Raw genomic sequence first — 19,531 nt, 5'->3', positions numbered from 1 at the left:
TATTATAGCTTTGTGATATAGTTTGAAATCAGGAAGTATGATGCTTTTGGGTTAAGATTGTTTTGGTTATTCAGGATCTTTTGTGGTTCCATATAAATTTTCAAATTGTTTTTTTTTATTTCTATGAAAAATGCATTGGAATTTTGATAGAGAGTTGCATTGAATCCATAGATAGCTTTGGATAGTACGGACGTTGTAACAGTATTAACTCTTTCAATTCATGAACATGGGTATTTTTCCATTTATATTTGTGTTGTCTGCAATTTGTTTCATGAGTGTCTTATTTTTATTTTTTATTTTTTTGGTATATGGATCTTTCCATCTCTTGGTGAAATATATTCCTAGTCATTTTATTGTTTTTAATGCTATTATAAATGGTATTATTATCTCTATTTCTGATAATTCATTGCTGGTGTATAGAAATGCAACCAATTTTTGTCTGTTGCTTTTTTTTTATTCTGAAACTACTGAATTCATTGATTAGTTTTATCAAGGTTTTTGGGGAATCTTTATAATTTTCTCTATATAAGATCATGTCATAAGCAGAGACAATTTTGCTTCTTTACAATTTAGATGACTTTTCTTTTTCTTTGCCTGATTACTAAGCTTATCAGTACTATGTTGAATATTCATGGTAGGAATGGGCACCTGTTTCTCGTTTCTGATTTTATAGGGATAATTTTCAACCTTTCCCCATTGAGTATAATGTTAGCTATGGGTTTGCCATATTTTGACTTTATTATGTTGAGGTATCGTTCTTCCATACCAAGTTTGTTGAGAGTTTTTTTTTTTTAAGGTTTTACTTATTTATTCATGAGAAACACACACAGAGAGGCAGAGACACAGGCAGAGGGAGAAGCAGGCCCTCTGCAGGAGCCTGATGTGGGACTCAATCCTGGACCCCAGGATCATGATCTGAGCCAAAGGCAAATGCTCAACCTGCTGAGCCACCCAGGCATCCCTGTTGAGAGTTTTTATCATAAATGGATGTTGAATTTTATCAAATGCTTTTTCTGCATCTATGACATGATTATATGATTTTTGTCTTTCCTTCTATTAGTACATCATACTAATTGGTTTTTATATGTTGAACCAATCTGTGGCTGCATAGTCTATAGAGTATGCATTGCAGTGGATGCCAGTGATGAGAGTTGGGCCAGAGCATGCAGTTGGACAACTGTACGGTGGTTTTGCTAGTTGCAAGTGAGCCCAGTGGTGCAGGCCAGTGATTGGAGACAACTGAATCCAGGCCCAAAAGAGGCTGTGGGGGCCTTGGCAATCAGCATATTTCTGTGGCTACAGAATCTTGCTCTGTGTGGGCACATGGCAATGAGGGTCAGCTGCCTGACTGTAGGCTGTCATCTTGTACTCAGGCAGCTGCAGAAGTCTGGACTGGCTGCTTGTGTGGGTCCTAGTCTCCAGTGGTGGAAGTAGGAGGAATGAAAGAGGGACTCAAGTATCTTGCATCGGTAAATATAAATGTCTTTGAAACAAAAACAAACAAACAAACAAACAAACAAACCCAGTGAAATCTGCAGAGGGGTCCACAGCAGCTTTTCTGGCTGTGGGTTTCTTCAGTGGTAAAAGCTACTGGGATTGTCTGCAGAGCTGGTCACTGGGAAATGTAGTCACTTTTGCCATGTGGATGATATTGGTAGCTCCTACTTTTCTCCTTTGTTCCCAGTTATCCATTCATCTCAGCTTTGCTTGTCTGTGGGTGAAAATGAGGGGGTTCTTTGTGCAATATCTGAAAAGATTGAGGAACCTGATCACGCGTGTCACTCTTCCTTTCCCCATGAGGGGAACTGTTTCCATTAGGAAGTTCTCTTTTTTTGTTGTTGAGCAATGACTGCTTGGGGAATACGATGATACAAGCAAAATGGAACTGTTATTTTCTTTGTCATGAGGTATTCTCAACTTTTTCCCCACTGTGTGTCTAAAGTTTAAATGGATTCCAAAACTCTCCCAATGGTGTTTTGGTTCTGGATAACTGTCTAATTGATCTTTGTAGGGCGACAGATGCTAGAATCTCCTATTCTGCCATCTTGGTGACATCACTATATATAAGAACATAGCCTTGCAATGATGGCTCTTCATTAGATGATTTTCACTAAAGGTTTTGTTTCCTCCAAATGCTGGCATTGTCTGTAGAGTATTGTTGCTCTCTGTCCAATCAAAATGTCCTGCATTGGTGATGTTTTTTGTTGTGATTAGTGCTCTCTCTTCTCTGGTTCCATAGTTTTTGGTGCACTGTGCCAATAAGAGGGGAGTTTTAAATCCCAGAAAGTACTCAGTTGAAAAAGGAACCTAATTATACTGATTCAGAGGATGTCTGGATGGAACAAATTATATCAGTAAAATGTGGAGGTGTCAGATCAATTGATTAAAAAAGAGAGGTACTGGAAAGAGCAGAAAGAACCAGTTCTTATGATAAATCAAACAACCAAGACCATTCTGAACACTTCAAATGAAGGAATGACAGTCATCTCCACAGAAAGGTAACGGGGAAGAGGATGTTTCCTGTCTTAAAACCATCCTCCTTATTGAATACTTTATGGGGTTAGTGATTTCAAGACTCAGTGCCAAGCTTAACTAGCTTAATCTGGCCCTTCAAATTTGAATCAAAGGATGACACTTTTATACAAAAGCCAGAGTCATAATAAAGGCATGTTTTACATTCAGTCAGCAAACCAATGGGTAATTACTACCTTTGTTCCCATAAAAAAAAAAAAAAAAAAAAAAGAGTTAACTCTGTCTTTTTGAAGAAGGGAATAATGCTGTCAGATTTCTACCAATACCATACTCTTGATAATCCTTAGTACAGCATAAACAGGCCATGAAAAGGGCATTAGAAGCACACTAGAATCCAGATATAATGCAAGATAAACTTTGGTCATACAGAAGGTCACTCTATAGTTTTATAGTATCTAGCTTTGGCAACATGAAAGACCTTGTGTAGTCTAAGGTGAAGAATCCTAAGATGAGTAACAAGTATACAAAAATATGATTGGGGCAATTATACAAAAATAATATTTTGCCCAAATAAATATGTAGCCCAACTAATGGTAGAACCAAGGATATAAGGTTAATCAGCAGCCTTCCAAATAATAATAGTGTGAATTAACTAAATTGGAAATGAAAAATACCTGATGAGTGAGTGACATTAGAATTGCTCTAGTCACTACCACTGCCAAAACCTACAGCTGAATCTATATGCTCTTCTTTAGCATTCTTAGCTCTGCTCCAGTTCAGTTTCTATTAGTCAAGGGAATTATAAGAAACTATAGGTCAGTCACTTAGACGTGTGTATCAAGACAAACATCAAAGACAGTTCTGTTGTGAAAAACCTGCCTGGTCTTACCACGCAAAGATAGTGTCAAAAAGGCCTTTGTGACCTGACCAACTGAGAATATTCTGACTCCCCATTCAGTCCTTCAATTAGAACATAAAGAGGGCATTCCCTTAGTATGTTAACTCACAAGGTACTAAATACTGATAAAAATAATTTTAAACTCAGACTGCTAAGTAATTTATTATTAGAGAGGATAGAAAGGAAAATCCCTCCCAAAATTTGTAGGGGATGTTATTTGAATGTCCTGTTATTGCATAGTCCCATGCCACAGGGTTCTCAGCTGCAACCACTCAAATGACCCCATGAACTACTTATCCTAACAGTTATCTGCCACAATCCTTGACTGATCTCTCCCTCACCAATCCTGTTAGTCCTTCAAGACACAGCCTTAGGTATTGTCACCTCTGAGAAGTCAAGACATCCTGGGCTGGATCCTCCCTCTTAGAAGCTCCTATAGGATGCTGCTCTCTTTCTTTTTCTCCTAGTAGCATTGCCAGATTATTATTTCAGCTAGGTTGCCATTTAAGAGAAGGGACCATTATTTTTATGAATGCATCCATAGCAAATTCCAACACATTGTTGATGCCCAATAATCTGCTGAGTGAATGAAAAATGAATATATGTGTGATTCTCTATAAACCAGAATAGAACCAACTTCTAAAAGAGCTATTTCTTAGCAAAAATCTCTAAAGCGTTGGTTGGGGTTTTAAAGTCTAATGGTCTCTATTAGAATGTAAGTGCCATGGAAGCAATGACTTAGTTGACTTTATTTACTGTTGTATCTCTAGCATGAAGAACAATATCTAATACACAATGGGTATTCAGTAAGTGTTAAATGAATAAGTGCAAATTAATGAATAGAGGATCATTGGAAATAAAACCTTGTTTCAAAGACATCTATAGGAAGGGTCTCAAAGGTAACCACAATTATAACTTGAATGGCATTTTATAGTTCATAAAATATACTTACTTAATTCTCTTATGGGACGCCTGGGTGGGTCAGTGGTTGAGTGTCTGCCTTTGGCTCAGGGTGTGATCTCGGAGTCCCGGCATTGAGTCCCACATCGGGCTTCCTACATGGAGCCTGCTTCTCCCTCTGCCTGTGTCTCTGCCTCTCTCTGTGTGTGTCTCTCATGAATCAAATAAGTAAAATCTTTAAAAAATAATAATTCTCTTAGCAACATTGCTTTATAGATTTTATTAAGACCACCTCCATTAGGCAGATGAGGAAACCAGACCTGGTAAAATAAATAGCAGGTAGAACTGAAACCCTGGTGGTATGACCACAGACTCAGAGATCTTTGCATTACACTGAACTTTTTCAATCCATGACATTAAACTTAATGGTTAGTTGGGGAGAAAAAGGAGCCCCTTTGCAGGGGTAGCATAACTTTATTTCAAAAATAGATATTTGAAAGATCTGATCATAAAGTGCCTAGAAATTTAAAAAAAAAAATCACTGGTTTTCTGAATAACATGGAAGAAGGGTGATATAAGATACCGTGTCTAGGGTGTAATTCTCCTTTTTTAAAAATAAAATTGACAAAAAAATTGACAAGAGAGATTCTTTATGAGATATTCTGTTGATAAAGAAGATGGATTTGATTTTTAAGTCACTGAATGGAACTGTCAATATGCATGCCTTCTGTGACAAGCAGCTGACAAATCTTGGAATAATCCAGAAAGAATAAATTATCTGTAGTAATTAATATAAACACTGATTACTTGTAATTGTATTATAGGCAATAATAGGGATGATAGGTTTGGATAGAGATTGGAATTGGGTTTGGCATCCAGCCTAGGTCTCTTCATCCAATCAGTGATATGTTTAAAGTCATTGCTTGAAATATTTACATGAATGTGATAGGCTGAAGAATGCCCTCTCCCAAGAGATATCCATATCCTGATCCCTAGGACAGGGGAATTTTACCTTCTACAGTGAAAAAAGCAGGGGTGGGGAGACAGTTGCAGATGTGATTAAATAAAGAATTTCAAGATGGGGGAATTTTTTGGATTATCCAGGTAGGACCTAAATGCAATCACATGTATCCTTATAAAAGGTCATAGAGAAACACTCTTATCTAAAGGGAAATTTAACATAGTCAGAAGAAGAGAGGGCAGAAAGGCAGAGATTGGAGTTGACACATCCACAAACTAAAGAATGCTGGCAGTCGTCAGAGGCTGAAGAGGCAGGGAATGGATTCTTCCCTAGAGCATCTAAAGGGAGGATGCCCCTGCTGACACCTTGGGTTTGACCTAGTAAAACTGATTTTAGATTTCCGGCCTGTAGAATATGAAAGAATAAATTTCTGTTTTTTAAGTCACCAAGATTGGGGTAATTTGTTAGAACTATCATAGTAAACAAATACACCCACTACACATATAGCACTAGCAGGTAATTTTGGCAAGTGCTGCCTTGATTTAGCTGAGGGGGCTTGATAGAATCAATGGGAGATAGAATCAATTACTCTTTGAATTTGGCTATGGTCCAGAAAATGAGAAATCATCTGCTTGATACTAGAAGAGGACATTGCTGTTTCTCTCACTAAAGAATTCAGATTGGATTTGAACTTTTTTGATTGTGGGGGGAGGTTAACACATGGAAGCAGCGAAGTAGAAAACATGAAGGAAAGAATAGTCTTATGTTGAATGATCTCCACTGGAAGGTTGAGGAATGACTCAGTTTTTTAGCTTGGGCAAGTAGGAGCCATTGAAAGAAAATTGGAAGAGCCCATTGGGCTAGTGTGAGCAGAGATGGAAATTGGGAATTTCATTTTAGATATGCTAAATATAGGATCCCTCTTAAGTACCTCAGTACACAGGTCAAGTAGGCAAATGAACATATGGATTTGAAGCTCAGGAGAGAAAGAAGACAAACTTTGAAAAAGTTAAAGAGAAAGTAAATGTTAGAAATCTTATACTTTTCCCTGTTGAATATCTAATATACTGATGCTTATTTTATTAATCAGACACTTATTTTTAAATAGTATTTCTATTCCTTTCCATTGTTGCAACCTTCTTTGTTAATTAAGGTTAGATAAAATATCATTGAATCCCTCATTCCATTTATTCTTTAAAAACCTTAATACTCAGTGAAGCCATTTCTCTATACATAAGGTAGCTAGCTTCCTCTCCTTGGAAATGAGAGGTATCTGAACACTGTTTTTAACAGCTTTATTTTTTTTTTTTAATCAGAAGTGAGTACCGACCCCTTCTAATCACAGAAATCAGAAAAAAAATTATACACATCATAGTACTGCATGGAGTTATATATTTCTTATTTTAGAAGGTTAAACATTTTTCAGGGCTAACTCTTGTAAGGATAAGTTCTCTAGTATGAACTACTAGGGATGTTACAGAATTTTTGGTGTAAATTGCATTTTTTTAAAATTCCATGTAAATACTATAAAACTTTTTATAATCTCACTAAAATGCTCAAATCTGTAGGTAATATGAAGTGTACTATATTTGTAGGGCACAAGGATAGTCATACAATTTTATATTTTTAATTAACCTCTTGAGCCTCCATCTTTGCATTTAGCAGGAAACCAAGATCTTTTGAAGTGCCCCCAAATCAGTAGGATTTACTATTACAATTGTGCAATCACAAAGAGGAGCTGGACTACTACTTTAATGAAAGAGAACTGGGATCTGATTAGTCCACTGTCAGTGTTACTTCTTACCACCAAATGATTCCAAAGGTGAAGACTAGTCTGACCCAACCTATTTGACTATATTTATCCAATGCTTATAGTAGGGTTCCCCATGCTTCGGGTTCTCAAACTTCAGCCTTAGCACTTTATGTCACCTTGCAGGGGTTAGCTTGTGCTGAGATTCCCTTTCTGGTACTTATCTTTTGTATCAGGCCCCTTCTCCAAACACAGTCAGATTGAGAGTTAGGGGTTCGGCATGAATCCAAGTGGCAGGTGGGTGGTGGAGTGGGAACACAGTTCAGTTCATTATACCATTTTAAAATCAAGTTATAAGTCTTTTTATTCTTTATTTTTTATTTTATTTTTTTAGGTTATAAGTCTCAATTTTTGAGTTGTAGGAGTTCCTTATCTGTTCTGAATGCAAGTCTCATCAGATATATGGATTTATGAATATTTTCCTCCCTTTCTTGGGTTATTTTTTCACTTTCTTGATGGTAGCCTTTGAAACAAAAAGATTTTCAATTTCAGTGAAGTCCAATTAACCTATTTTTGTCTTCTGACATTTTTACTTTAGATGCCATATCTAAAAAATTCTTGCCTCATCCAAGGTCATAAAAATTTATTCCTATGTTTTCTTCTAAGTGTTTTTATAGTTTTAGATTTTATACGAGGTATTTTCTATTTTGAGTTAATTTTTGTATATGGAATGAGGTAAGATTTTAGCACCACTCTTTTTCATGTAGATATTTAGCTCTCCTAGTACCATTTATTGAAAGATATTTTTCTATTGAATTATCCTGGCACCCTTGTTGAAGATCAGTTGACCATAATGTAAGGATTTATGTTTGGGATCTGAGTTATATTCCATTGATTTATATAGCTTACCTTACACCAGCATCACTTTGTCTTGATTACAATAGCTTTATAGAAAGTTTTGAAATTAGAACATTTAAGTCCTCTGATTTTGTTCCTTAACTTTCCATTTAAACTTTTGTTTAAAAGTTTAAAAATCTTGTCAGTCTCTACATGAAAGCTGAATTTTGGTAAATATTTTGCTGAATTTATCTATCACCTTGAGATATATTGCTATCATAACAGATTTACATCTTGCAATTCAGAAACTTGGGATACTTATACATTTATTTAGTTTTTCTTCAATTTCTTTTAATAATTGTTTGTAGCATTCAAGACTTTGCACTTCTATGTTAAATTTATTTCCAGGTATTTTATTCTTTTGGATATCATTGTAAAAAATGGCTTTCTTTGAGATTGATCATTGTATATAAAAATACAGTTGATTTTTAGATTTTTGTAGTGTACAAAATCATCTATATTCCATTAAATATTATTTTAACATTGCTGAAATACTTTAATAATTTTTTGGTGGATTTTTTACGTTAGATCTTGTAACCTGCAAATAGAAACCATTTTATTTCTTTTCCAATCTAGATGCCTCTTATTTCCTTTTCTTGCCCAGTTTTTCGTCTAAAACTTCCAGTACAATTTTGACAGGAATGCAAAAATGTATAACTTTCTCCTTTCTTCTATTAGGCTGGAAACATTGAATCTTTCACCATTAAGTACAATATTAATCATGGGTTTTTAATAAAAGTCTTCTATCAGAGTGAGGAAGTTCCCTTATATTCCTAGTTTGTTTTTAATCATGAAAGATTGTTGGATTTGTCAAATGACTTTTTGTGCGTCTACTAAGGTAATCATATGGTTTTTGTCCATTGTTAATGTGTGTGTCGATTTATTTTCATATGTTGTAACAACCTTGCTTTTCTGTGATGATATACCTTGTTCATGGTGTATAATCCTATTTATATGTTATTGGATTCAGTTGGCTAGTGTTTTGTTTAAGGATTTCTACATCTATATTTATATGGGATATTGATTTGTATTTTTCTTTTCTTGTGATAGCTTTGGTTTTAGTGTCACGGTAATACTGCCCTCATAGAAGATGTTGAAGAATTTTAAGAGAATGGTGCTGAAGCTTAACTTGGTCACAAATAGAAGAATTTTTCAGAGTGATCACTACACAGCATGGTGTGAATGGATTAGAAGATTGGAGCATGGGAAAGGTGAGATCTTGGAGTCTGGGTGAGCAGTGAGGAGGTAATGAAATGATGCAAATTGGAAACATTCTGAATAGAAATTGTGGTCATGAGGATCAAAAGAAAGTGATAAATACAAAACATATTGAGGAGGTATATGAGAAATCACATTTATATATTCTCTAAGCTGTCTTTCTTGGTGTTTAAAGGACAGATATTCAGGCCCTTGAGGTTCTTTTATTTCTGCTGAAACTGCTGCTCTTTCTTTATGATACAAGCATTGGCAAAACCATTCTCTGCCTTTATAACAGCTGAGATCAGATGAATTTTAGAAACATAACTTTGTTGAAGGATCCAGGGAAAAATAAAAGAGAAACAAAGTATGCAAACACACACAAATGTGCCTCAAAACACTACCAGACAGACATTGTATAGATTTCTGATCTTCCAGTAGATAATTCTTAGCAGGTAAGCAAGCCCAGTTCTAATCTGTACCGTGTATGCGGACCAAGCCTAAAGAATCCTCTTTTCTTTTCCACCCATGACCCCTCTACAGGAGCCCATGTTCAAACAAAGCAGATTATCTTTAAAAAATCAATGGGTAATATAAATGCTTAAGTCATCCTTGGTAAAATAATCACACTTTCCTTAAGAGTCCATCATCAGAGAAAGAAATTGTCAAGGGGGAGAGATTCACTTTTTGCCTCCTTCAAAAGGTAAGGTCACTGAGGAAGTATTTTCCTACCTAGACATTCAGCACCTTGGTAGAGATATCAGCGTTCTCTTGTGTCTCCCAAAGGGCATAGAAGGGCATTTACTCATCAATTCATTAAACTAACTTTTTCTTACAGCTCACTATGCATTTGTCAGTAACTTGCCAGGTCCTGGGTTTATAGTAATAAAAGGCCCATCCGTTTCCCCTCCCCCAAGAGGCAGGAGTTGAGGGGAGCAGGGGAAACACCTAAAGTCATTGTGGAGCAGTGTGATGAGACCACTGATGGAAGTAAGGCACAAAGAAGCAACATCTCAGTTGAACATGTTATAAGGAAAGGGTATCTGGGAGGGCTCATTTTGGAATGATTCATTAATTTGTGCTTGAACAATGAGTAGTGGTTAGCCAGAGGAAGAAAATGAGGGAAGTCGGTGTCAAAGAAAAGCATTAAATTAAGAAATCAAAAACTACCTGGATTTTTGCATGTATTTGCTTTCATGATACATTAAAATTCTTCCAGAAGTTCCCAAAATAGTAAACCAACTAGTCATCTTCTAGGATACTGGAATGAAGCTCACAGATTGCTTGTAGAATAAACTCTTGCACAGTTGATTTATCTCTCTATACCTTAATTATTTTAACCTTTAAAGGGAAGGAGCTGGGCTGTATGAACTTTCTGTCTTTACATTGTATGTTCTTCCTGAGAGGAAAATTTTTTCCCTCTGTAAGGATAGTCAATGATATCCAGAAGGCATGTTTTGGAGTATAAGCCAATTCCTGGGGTGGTTGGAGAGGCTTTTGGTGCAGGGGAATTGAGTGGACTGGAATAATAGGTAGATTGGAAACAGTGCTGTGGCTTCAGCATTACCTCATTTGAGAGTGGTTCAAAGAAGGGAAAGGAAGTGGAGATGGTTGTAATGCACTGGGGTTCTAGGAGATTCAGAAATGAATTTGAAAATCTGTTATAAAAGATGCTTATTACTCACTGGATACCCTTCTATTTGCTATACACACAGGTTTTCTCATGCCATTCTGGAATTTTAAAACTGGTTCTTATATAGCAGCAGTGTGGTATGTTTATCTACTTGAAGGGTTTATGGCCCAGACATTTTTCTTTTATTCATTCGTTCATGTGTTTTTTCATTTGTTCATTTTCATTCCATTCATGAGGAATTCTCTTTTTTTTAAGTTTCTTTTTTAAAAAAGATTTTATTTATTTATTCATGAGAGGCACAGAGAGAGAGGCAGAGACAAAGGCAGAGGGAGAAGCAGCTCCTTGAGGGGAGCCCAAAATGAGACTCAATCCTAGTACTCCAAGACCATGCCCTAAGCCAAAGGCAGATATTCAACCACTGACCCACCCAGGCATCCCTCATGAGGAATTCTTAATCTCACCTTTCCTAATAGTTTTCCAGAAAGAAAATGCAGAAAGTGCTAATTGCAGAGCTGTCATTATTGAGGAGATCCCTTTCTGAAAGTGTTTCTAATATCAGAAACACAAACTATTCTCAAAAAAAAAAAAAAAAAAGAAAGAATAGAAAAAGAAAAAGAAAAAGAAACACAAACTAGTGTCCTATGGGCTGAATGCTGCATATGTTTGGTTCATAATATGTGTAAAGATTATGAGCCATAGCTTAAAACCAAGATTTCACATACAAATTTGAATTCTTACCTTATAAAAGCAGATTTGACAGTACTGGATCACGGACCTTAATGTCAACAATTAGTTAGATTTGAGTACTATGTGCCTTGTAACTCAAATGCTTTGTGTTTCAGTTTTCCTATCTTTAAATTGGCAGCTAATAACTGACAGATAATAACCCCCCTCATAGGAGGGTATTGAGATTTAAATAAATTAATACATGGAAAGCCCTTCATCCTGTGCCTGGTACAAAGTAAGTGCTATATCCATGTTTGCTATGATGATGATTATTATTACTTCTTCCCAATTAAACATAACCTTTACTACTTGCTGTTGTTTTACCTCCATCTTGAGTTGCTCATTTATGTTTCCTGGCTGGCTCCTATAAACACTTGTGTTTTGATCCCTGCTGTAGGCTTTTAGATTTGTGGATTTGACATTTGTGATTTTACCAAATCTAAAACCACCCAAATATCCATGACTCATTCAGATTGTGATTTTGTTGAAGCAAAAATTAGAATCACTCATCTTGAAAGGCTGGTCAGCAGAAGCAAACCACTCAGCCGGTGAGTGGGCCCCGCTCAGCTCCACTTCTCATGTGGTGCTGTTGTTCTGTGCTATGCAGTAACTGTCTCCAGGTCTGCCTAGAAGAACATCTATTGTAGTATTCATTTGGCCATCACCTCATGCCCTCTATGTACCTCAGGACCTGTGGTCTTTTTCAATATGAAACAATGTTATTCTTGCTTCTATAGTAAACACTCTAACAAAATATTATTTTTTGGCTCAAAGGATTGGAACTCTTGAAAAAGAAAATTCTAAATACAATTGTAAATAATTTCTATGAGAAGGAAAAGAGGGGATCTAGTTAGAAAGTAAAATGGCTTTACAGATTATATGCAAACTCAGCTTGTTTAATGGACCTACAGTCAGTATGGCAAAGAAGAGCATCAAAAATGAATACAAAAAAGAGGATCACATACCTGGAGAAATAGTTGAGGGAAGCAAAAATCCAATGGGAGCTCACTTTTGGGGGGAGAAAAAAAAGAACTATGAATAGGGCTTGAATTGAAAAAAGAAAAGAAGTCAGGCAAGTCCTGCTGCTACAAAAAGATAAATGTGATGATCAGGGATATTAGGGAGAAGCAGAACTTTCTGGCTCAGATCTTATGATCATCTTTTCTGGTAACCAGAAGTGTCTAGCAATGGAATAGGTAGACTGGTAGATCAAGTCATAATTTTAGACCTTAAAAAGTGTTCAGGCAATGGTCACTTAGTGCCACCTGGCCCTTGCTCCTAGCTATCTCTCTGCTCAGGTGGATTAGAGGCCTAAGTCCTAAGTCCCTGGATCCCTTTCCTGTCCAACCTCTAGGAATGACCCCATTCTCTTGGATCTGTTGTTTCCTATCTTATGTCTGCTTCTCTTCCCAGCTCCTTTGAATTGAGTTTTTATTTGATTGGTTCTTAGACTTGATTTCACCATGGGATGTGATATTTCAAAAATCTCTCAGGCATATTTTTACCCACCTAGAGTCCAGCCTCATCTCCTACCCTTTTCCTGAAGCGTGGAACTGTTAGCCTGGGAGAATAATTCAGCAATATGTTACCATAAATCTAGTGACCAAATGAAGGAATTCACTTTTTTATTCATTTTTATGGCCTATTTTTCTTTTCTGTTTGATGATATTCTACTGTAAGTAGGATATGGGATAAATTGCCTTTGCAGATAGATTCATGTCATTGGAAGATTGTATGATTTTACAGTGTTTGGAAAAGTTCCAGGGAGAGAAGATGACTACAGAAGCTGCAAAGAGAAGGAAAAGTTATTTTTCTGTTGTTCCTGTCTCCTCCTACTGGAGTTAAATTTCTTCCTGCAGCTCTGTCTCCACTCTCCTATGAGGTCTTCAAAGGCCAGAAAGAACTCACAACTGATCACAGTATTATGCTGTGGCTGCATTCAGGAGTTCTGATCGTGCTGCTGTTACATTCTTCTTTGGCATCTTGGGTTGAACTAGGGTGCAAAGTGGAAATTTGCTCTTCGCTAAATATAGCTGCAGCTACTGCTTGCCCAGTTCTTGGCTATCCTAATAGTGATTGTTACTTGATCACAAGAGTATAATTAATGTGCCTCTCTTCTCAGGTGACAGAGTTACCTTAAAGAATTGGCTAAACATTTCCCTTCTGCAAGTTCCAATTCCCCCATCAGAAAGTCCTAAAATTCATTAAAATTATTGGAACGGTCATAATGGGTTACTTGTTCTATGTATGCTTTCAAGATCAGAGAAATATTGCTGAAATCTCACGATGGAGAGGAGGAATGATAGCATAGATGGAGGGGGAGAACAAAGAAAGAAAAGCTCTTGTCCTGAAAAAGGTGGAAAATCTTTCTAGGGCATGGTGTTCCATAGAACATGCTGAATGCACAGTGTTGTGAAATGCAGAGTTCAACAGTGGAGTTGTGCCCCACTGCACTGACATTGTGGATGATTTTTTTTCTGTCTCTCTGTTTTTGAGCCTCTGCTACCACGACTCTTGGACTCTGCTTGCTTCTCTCTCTCTTCCTTCTGTATCTTCTAACTTAACATCTGTACATTCGTGCTTCAGTTCATCTCTCTTCCATTCATTTCTATTTTGGGCCTTTTGCCTCTGTCTTCTCTTTGTGTACGGCCACCCCCAACCTGTCCTCAGGCATTGACTCATGGTGTTGACATCCTCTCCCACACACCTCTGCCCACACACTTCCTGCATTTTATGGCTTCCATTGTGCCTTTGTTAGTGTCCTCCTTTGCCAGCACTGACTCAATGGGGCTTCCTCTCCAATTCTGTGTTGGTGTCTGTTTGGATCACTGTCATACTAGTCTGACATGCAAAAAAAAAAAAAAAACCCACAAAACACAAAAACCACCACTCAGAGTTGTTTGTGCAAAGCAGAAAGCATGGAAAATGACCTGGGGAAAGAGAGGCAATGCCTTCCAACTCTAAATGCAGTAATAGGACTCTTGTCCCTCACTGTTCTTTTTTTAAAGATTTCATTCATTCATTCATTTAGAGTGTGAACAAGGGTAAGGACTATAGGGGCTCAGGGCCAGAGGGAGAGGGAAAGTGAACCTGAAGCTGACTTCACACTGAGCCTGGAGCCTGATGTGGGGCTTAACCTCACGACCTTGAGATCATGATCTAAGCCGAAATCAAGGGTCAGTCCCTTAACTAACTGAGTCACCCAAATGCCCCCACCCTCACTGTTCTTAACAAATCCTTGGCACTTGCAATCTTTTTTTTTTTTTTTTTAATAAATTCTGGGTTTTCCTCTGTGTTAAATGTTTCAGTTCAGAAATGTGTAATTTTGGGGTTTTGTTTGGTATTATTTGTAAAAATATCCAAATTCTTGATATTTAATATTAATTATTCATTTGCTTTGCTTTTTGAAAAAGACTTTAAAAAGCAATTTTAGGTTTGTAGCAAAATTGAGGAAAGTCCAGAGATTTCCCATATATTTCATGTCCCCACAAATGCATAGCTTCCTCTATTATCAATATCCCCCATCAAATATCTAACTTTTTAAATTTGTATTTGTATGATTTTTCCAACTTATTCTACCATTTATCTCCTAACCTAAAACCTTCCCTGGCAGTTGGGAGGTGGAGGTTAGTTCCCTTTGTTCTACTACAGCAATTTGTTCATCTGTTGTGTCACTTCTCATGTTGTATTCTATGTTTACATGCACCACTTCTTGAGGACAAACTGACCTCCCTAAATGTATGGCACAATATAGTCATACCTGTTGTCAGAAAGCCCCTAAATGGACAGAAATAGAAAATTCTTATGTCGTGCAATTTAGAGTCAGATAAAGAGTTGCCTAATCTGAGGCAGAGGTTCAGAAATAGAGGGATCTACATAAACAAGAATTTCAGTACTCAGAATGCTTATAACGAATTTGTATAATGCTGCTTGTGAGGAGCATAATTTCCCCTATCTGGGAGCTTAGGTTGTTTCTGGGCACTTTCCTGGCCATTCCCACAGGGAGTAGAGAAGATCTTGGGAGACTCTTTTTCAGATACTCTGATCTGGCTTGTTCCTTTCCTCATGCTGACTGCCAACATCACCACTGTAGATACCTCACCCCCAAGACACAGGAGAGGTCCCCAGGGAAATATGTTCACCCTGATGTTACCCTTTGTCTCTGTGTTATTCCTATCATTTCGGTGTTTGATCAAGTTTGGGCATAGAACTAGTCAGTGTCCATGAGTTTTATTTCCTTAAATCTAGTCCTTATCTTTTTAGACCTGGATCTAAAATAGAATTTAATGAATAGATGTGCCACAAAATCATAATTGGATGTTTTAATTCCCATTATATTCACAGGTCTTGTCCACACCAAGAAGATTATATAGTTAAGTGTACACCAGTGGGTGGAAATCCTTCCTCATAATTTTCTTTTTTAGTTTTTTCTCTGAGACTAATGTCGGTGATAACATTATGTATTGCCCATCAACCATTAAAGGCCAATCTATATTCAAGGTTATAGTGATGTACAAAATATGATTCTTTCCCTTAAGGAATTAGTTATAACCATGTTAGGAAAAGAGAAAAGTCGATGAGGGGAGGGAATTAAGGTAATCTATGTGAGCTGTATGATATATACAAGTACTGTGAAACATAATGTGTGAGAAGAGTCAGTGCAGACTGGACTAGTATAGAAAATGTCCTGGGAAAAACAGGTATAAATGATGAACAAAGGCAAATGATGACCTATTAGTGATCTTATTCCTCCATCGGTTTTCTAATTGTAGGTTGTTGGGACAGATAGCATGAAACAGAAGGAATGACAGCACATCATAATTCATATGCTTGAGGGAACTGTAACTAGTCAAGATGGAGAGCACGGGTGTGGAGAAAGGGATTGGCTGGCAGCAAGTGGGCTGCTCTCCAAGGTTCTGAACCACAGTTTCTTTGTCCTAACCCTAGCTGATTGGCCCAACCTCTCAGGAATGCTGAACCCAGTATGGACAGGAGTGTTGATGGGAGAGGTGAGAGAAGGGGAAAGAAGAGAGGGAGTATGAAGTAAGAGATTATCTCAGTGGTATAGCCACTGAGAGTTATGATAATTTTCAAATAATTGCAGATATAGCAAAAGAAACCTCAAGTAATCACAGACAAAATAATGAATAACTGTATTGGTTTTCTATTGCTGTATAACAAACTCTCACAAAGTTAGTGGTTTACAAGCAAAATAAATTTATTATCTCAGAGTTTTTGTGGGTTAAGATTCTGGGCCTTGGTTAGCTAGGTCTTTTTCCAAAGTCGCATGAGGCAAAAAATCAAGGTGTTGACTGGGTTATATTCCTTCCTAGAGCTTGGAGTCATCATGCTCATTTGTTTTTTTTTTGTTTGTTTGTTTGTTTTGTTTTTTTTTTTTTGGCAGAATTCAATCTTGTGGTTCCTTGTGATTATTGGACTGAGGCCCCCATAATCCTGCTGGCTCTTCGCCAAACGCTACTCTCAAATTCTAGAAGCCACTCACACTTCATTGCCACATGGCCTTCTCCCCAGGCCCTTCAAATCTCTATAACTTCAGAAAAGACCCAGTGTCCTTTAAAAGCTTACCTGATTGGATCAGTCACACCAAGATAATCTCCTTTTTTTATTAATTTAAAGTCACTGATTACTGCCCTAATCATAGGAATGATATTCCATCATATTCACAGGTTCTACCTTCACTTGGGGGAGAGAATTATACAGGGAGTACATACCAGGGTGTGGGAATATTGAGTGGTCATTTTAGAATTATACCAGTAACAATAGGTAAAGGAAAAATAAACTTGCATAGCAATTTCTATATTAGAGTTTTTTTTTTTATTGCAAATAGCTATGTTAACTTTAAAAGACTTAAGCTGAAAAGGAATTCATTATACATATACTGGACTATTTTACATATTTCAAACAAGAATTGAATAAGCAGCTATTGGGAAGATTAGGTTCTAAGGAGGCCCTAGATACCTTAGTTAATGGACAGCTTCTCCAAAGCACCAATACTTGGTCCAAAGTAATTTTGCCCCTTTAATCCAAAAGTACAAATTCTTGGGAGAGAATTTAGGGATAGATACCCACTAGATTAATCAAATATAACTGGAAATAGGTTCTCATAGTATAGACATAGTTTATAGAACCTATTTTTGTATGTTGGGTAGAGTTATGGGAAAAATAGTAATCAGTGTGAACCACGAAGCTACCCCAAGGGAATGTTTGATACAGTGAGCCTAAATGACAAATATTGACAATTATGTGTAGATGGTACCAAAAAAATGTCATCCAGGTAGAAATGGTGTGATTAAAGTGTTATTATTGGCTAACTTATATTACAACAAAAATTTTCAGTGTTATACATTTTTCTACTTTGATTAAACCATTGCTAATGATGCAGTTTAAATAGCGTTTAGCTAAAGACTATATAGTTTTACTTATTTTCAAAAATTTAAACATGTTTCTAATAATTAGAATTCCTACCTTAGAAATTTGGAAGTGGGTGAGAAATATTCCTTGTTCCTCAGGGTGCTCTCACATCATGTCATACTTGTGAGATAGACTGGAAGGGTTAGACTGGTGGAAGTAATTTGAGGGAAGTTTTGGCATTGTGTGCTAATTACACTTATCTTTGGAAACACCTCCTCTGCCACCATACTTCAGCTTTTGTCATGAGTGGGTTTGATGTTGCATTTTCTGATGTTCATAAGTAATACTTGAGAATGACATATATTGGGATCCCTGGGTGGCGCAGTGGTTTGGCGCCTGCCTTTGGCCCAGGGCACAATCCTGGAGACCCGGGATCGAATCCCACGTCGGGCTCCCGGTGCATGGAGCCTGCTTCTCCCTCTGCCTGTGTCTCTGCCTCTCTCTCTCTCTGTGACTATCATAAATAAATAAAAAAAAAATTAAAAAAAAAAAGAATGACATATATTGTACTTTTGCTGAGCTATGAATTGGAAATGTGTACTGGGAGATTGAGGTGGAGTAGTGAGATATTTTGCTAGTGAGTGGGCTTAGCTGACTACACAGATCCTGAAAGTCTTATCTAAACATTTGTTTTGTCTCTACTGCTGTTGTACATTTTTTAAGGTGGGGGGAATTATTTACAGTAGTAGTACTATTCATCTTGGTTTCATTAAAGTTCCAGGGTTTGTTTGTTTTTTTAATATAATGTTTTTATGTGCAGTTTAATATTTCTGTAATACCTAACAGATTATAAAGCATTTTTCTATATAGGCTCTCTCTTGATTCTCACCATAACCCTTTGAGGCAGGCAGGTAAACCCTATTCAGAGGGAAGAATTCAGAAGGGGTTCAAATAGAATATATCAGATTCTGGAGCAGAATCCCTGTTTTTTTTTTTTTTTGTTTGTTTGTTTTTTTACTTCTACCTCAATAAAAAGGTACCTTTGTTTCTGTCTGAAGTTGTGACTGCCAAAAATAAAAGCCCAGCATGGGATCCCTGGGTGGGGCAGCGGTTTAGCGCCTGCCTTTGGCCCAGGGCGCGATCCTGGAGACCCGGGATCGAGTCCCACGTCGGGCTCCCGGTGCATGGAGCCTGCTTCTCCCTCTGCCTGTGTCTCTGCCTCTCTCTCTCTCTCTCTCTCTCTCTATGTGTGTGTGTGTGTGTTTGTGACTATCAAAAAGCCCAGCATTAGTAAACCTGTAAGCTCTCAATAAATATTCACTGTGATGTTTAGACCATTTTTCTCAATTGGGAGTCCACAGATCTTAGTTAAATGTAGAATTATCCTAGTCATGTTCTTCCTCTATGGGCTTTATTTCCAGAAACTCTTTGAAGCACAAACAAAATAGACTCATCCATTATAATTATTTTTTAATTTCTTTCCAATATGGGCATCAGGGAGAAAAGACACTGAGCAGTGGAAAAGAAGTGATACAGAGCTAGTGACAGGTTGGGCCTTGGGGAATCCCTAGAAGTCCAACAATGCAAGACACCAGTCTTAATTAACGGAGAAATGAATCGTACACAGACATATACATAGTTTAGTTATGTCTTCTATTCCTTTGTTAAATTAAAAAAATACTGAATATGTATGTGTGTGGAGGAGTGATACTGATGACAAGTTGG

The 19,531-nt window shown here is 37.1% G+C and overlaps 1 long non-coding RNA gene across 1 annotated transcript in view; it reads left to right on the top strand.

The window, feature by feature from the left end:
* The window catches only part of LOC140625168 (uncharacterized), a 208,792-nt gene that overhangs the window by 114,501 nt on the left and 74,760 nt on the right, over positions 1-19,531 (top strand). Inside the window, exon 3 of the long non-coding RNA XR_012024543.1 lies at positions 8,929-9,089. This is a non-coding gene — a long non-coding RNA (uncharacterized lncRNA). The remainder of the gene's footprint in view (positions 1-8,928; positions 9,090-19,531) is intronic.

Source organism: Canis lupus, chromosome 35 (assembly GCF_048164855.1).
Source record: "Canis lupus baileyi chromosome 35, mCanLup2.hap1, whole genome shotgun sequence".
NCBI classification, from domain to species: Eukaryota; Metazoa; Chordata; class Mammalia; order Carnivora; family Canidae; genus Canis; species Canis lupus.
This window is presented reverse-complemented; position numbering and strand designations above follow the sequence as displayed.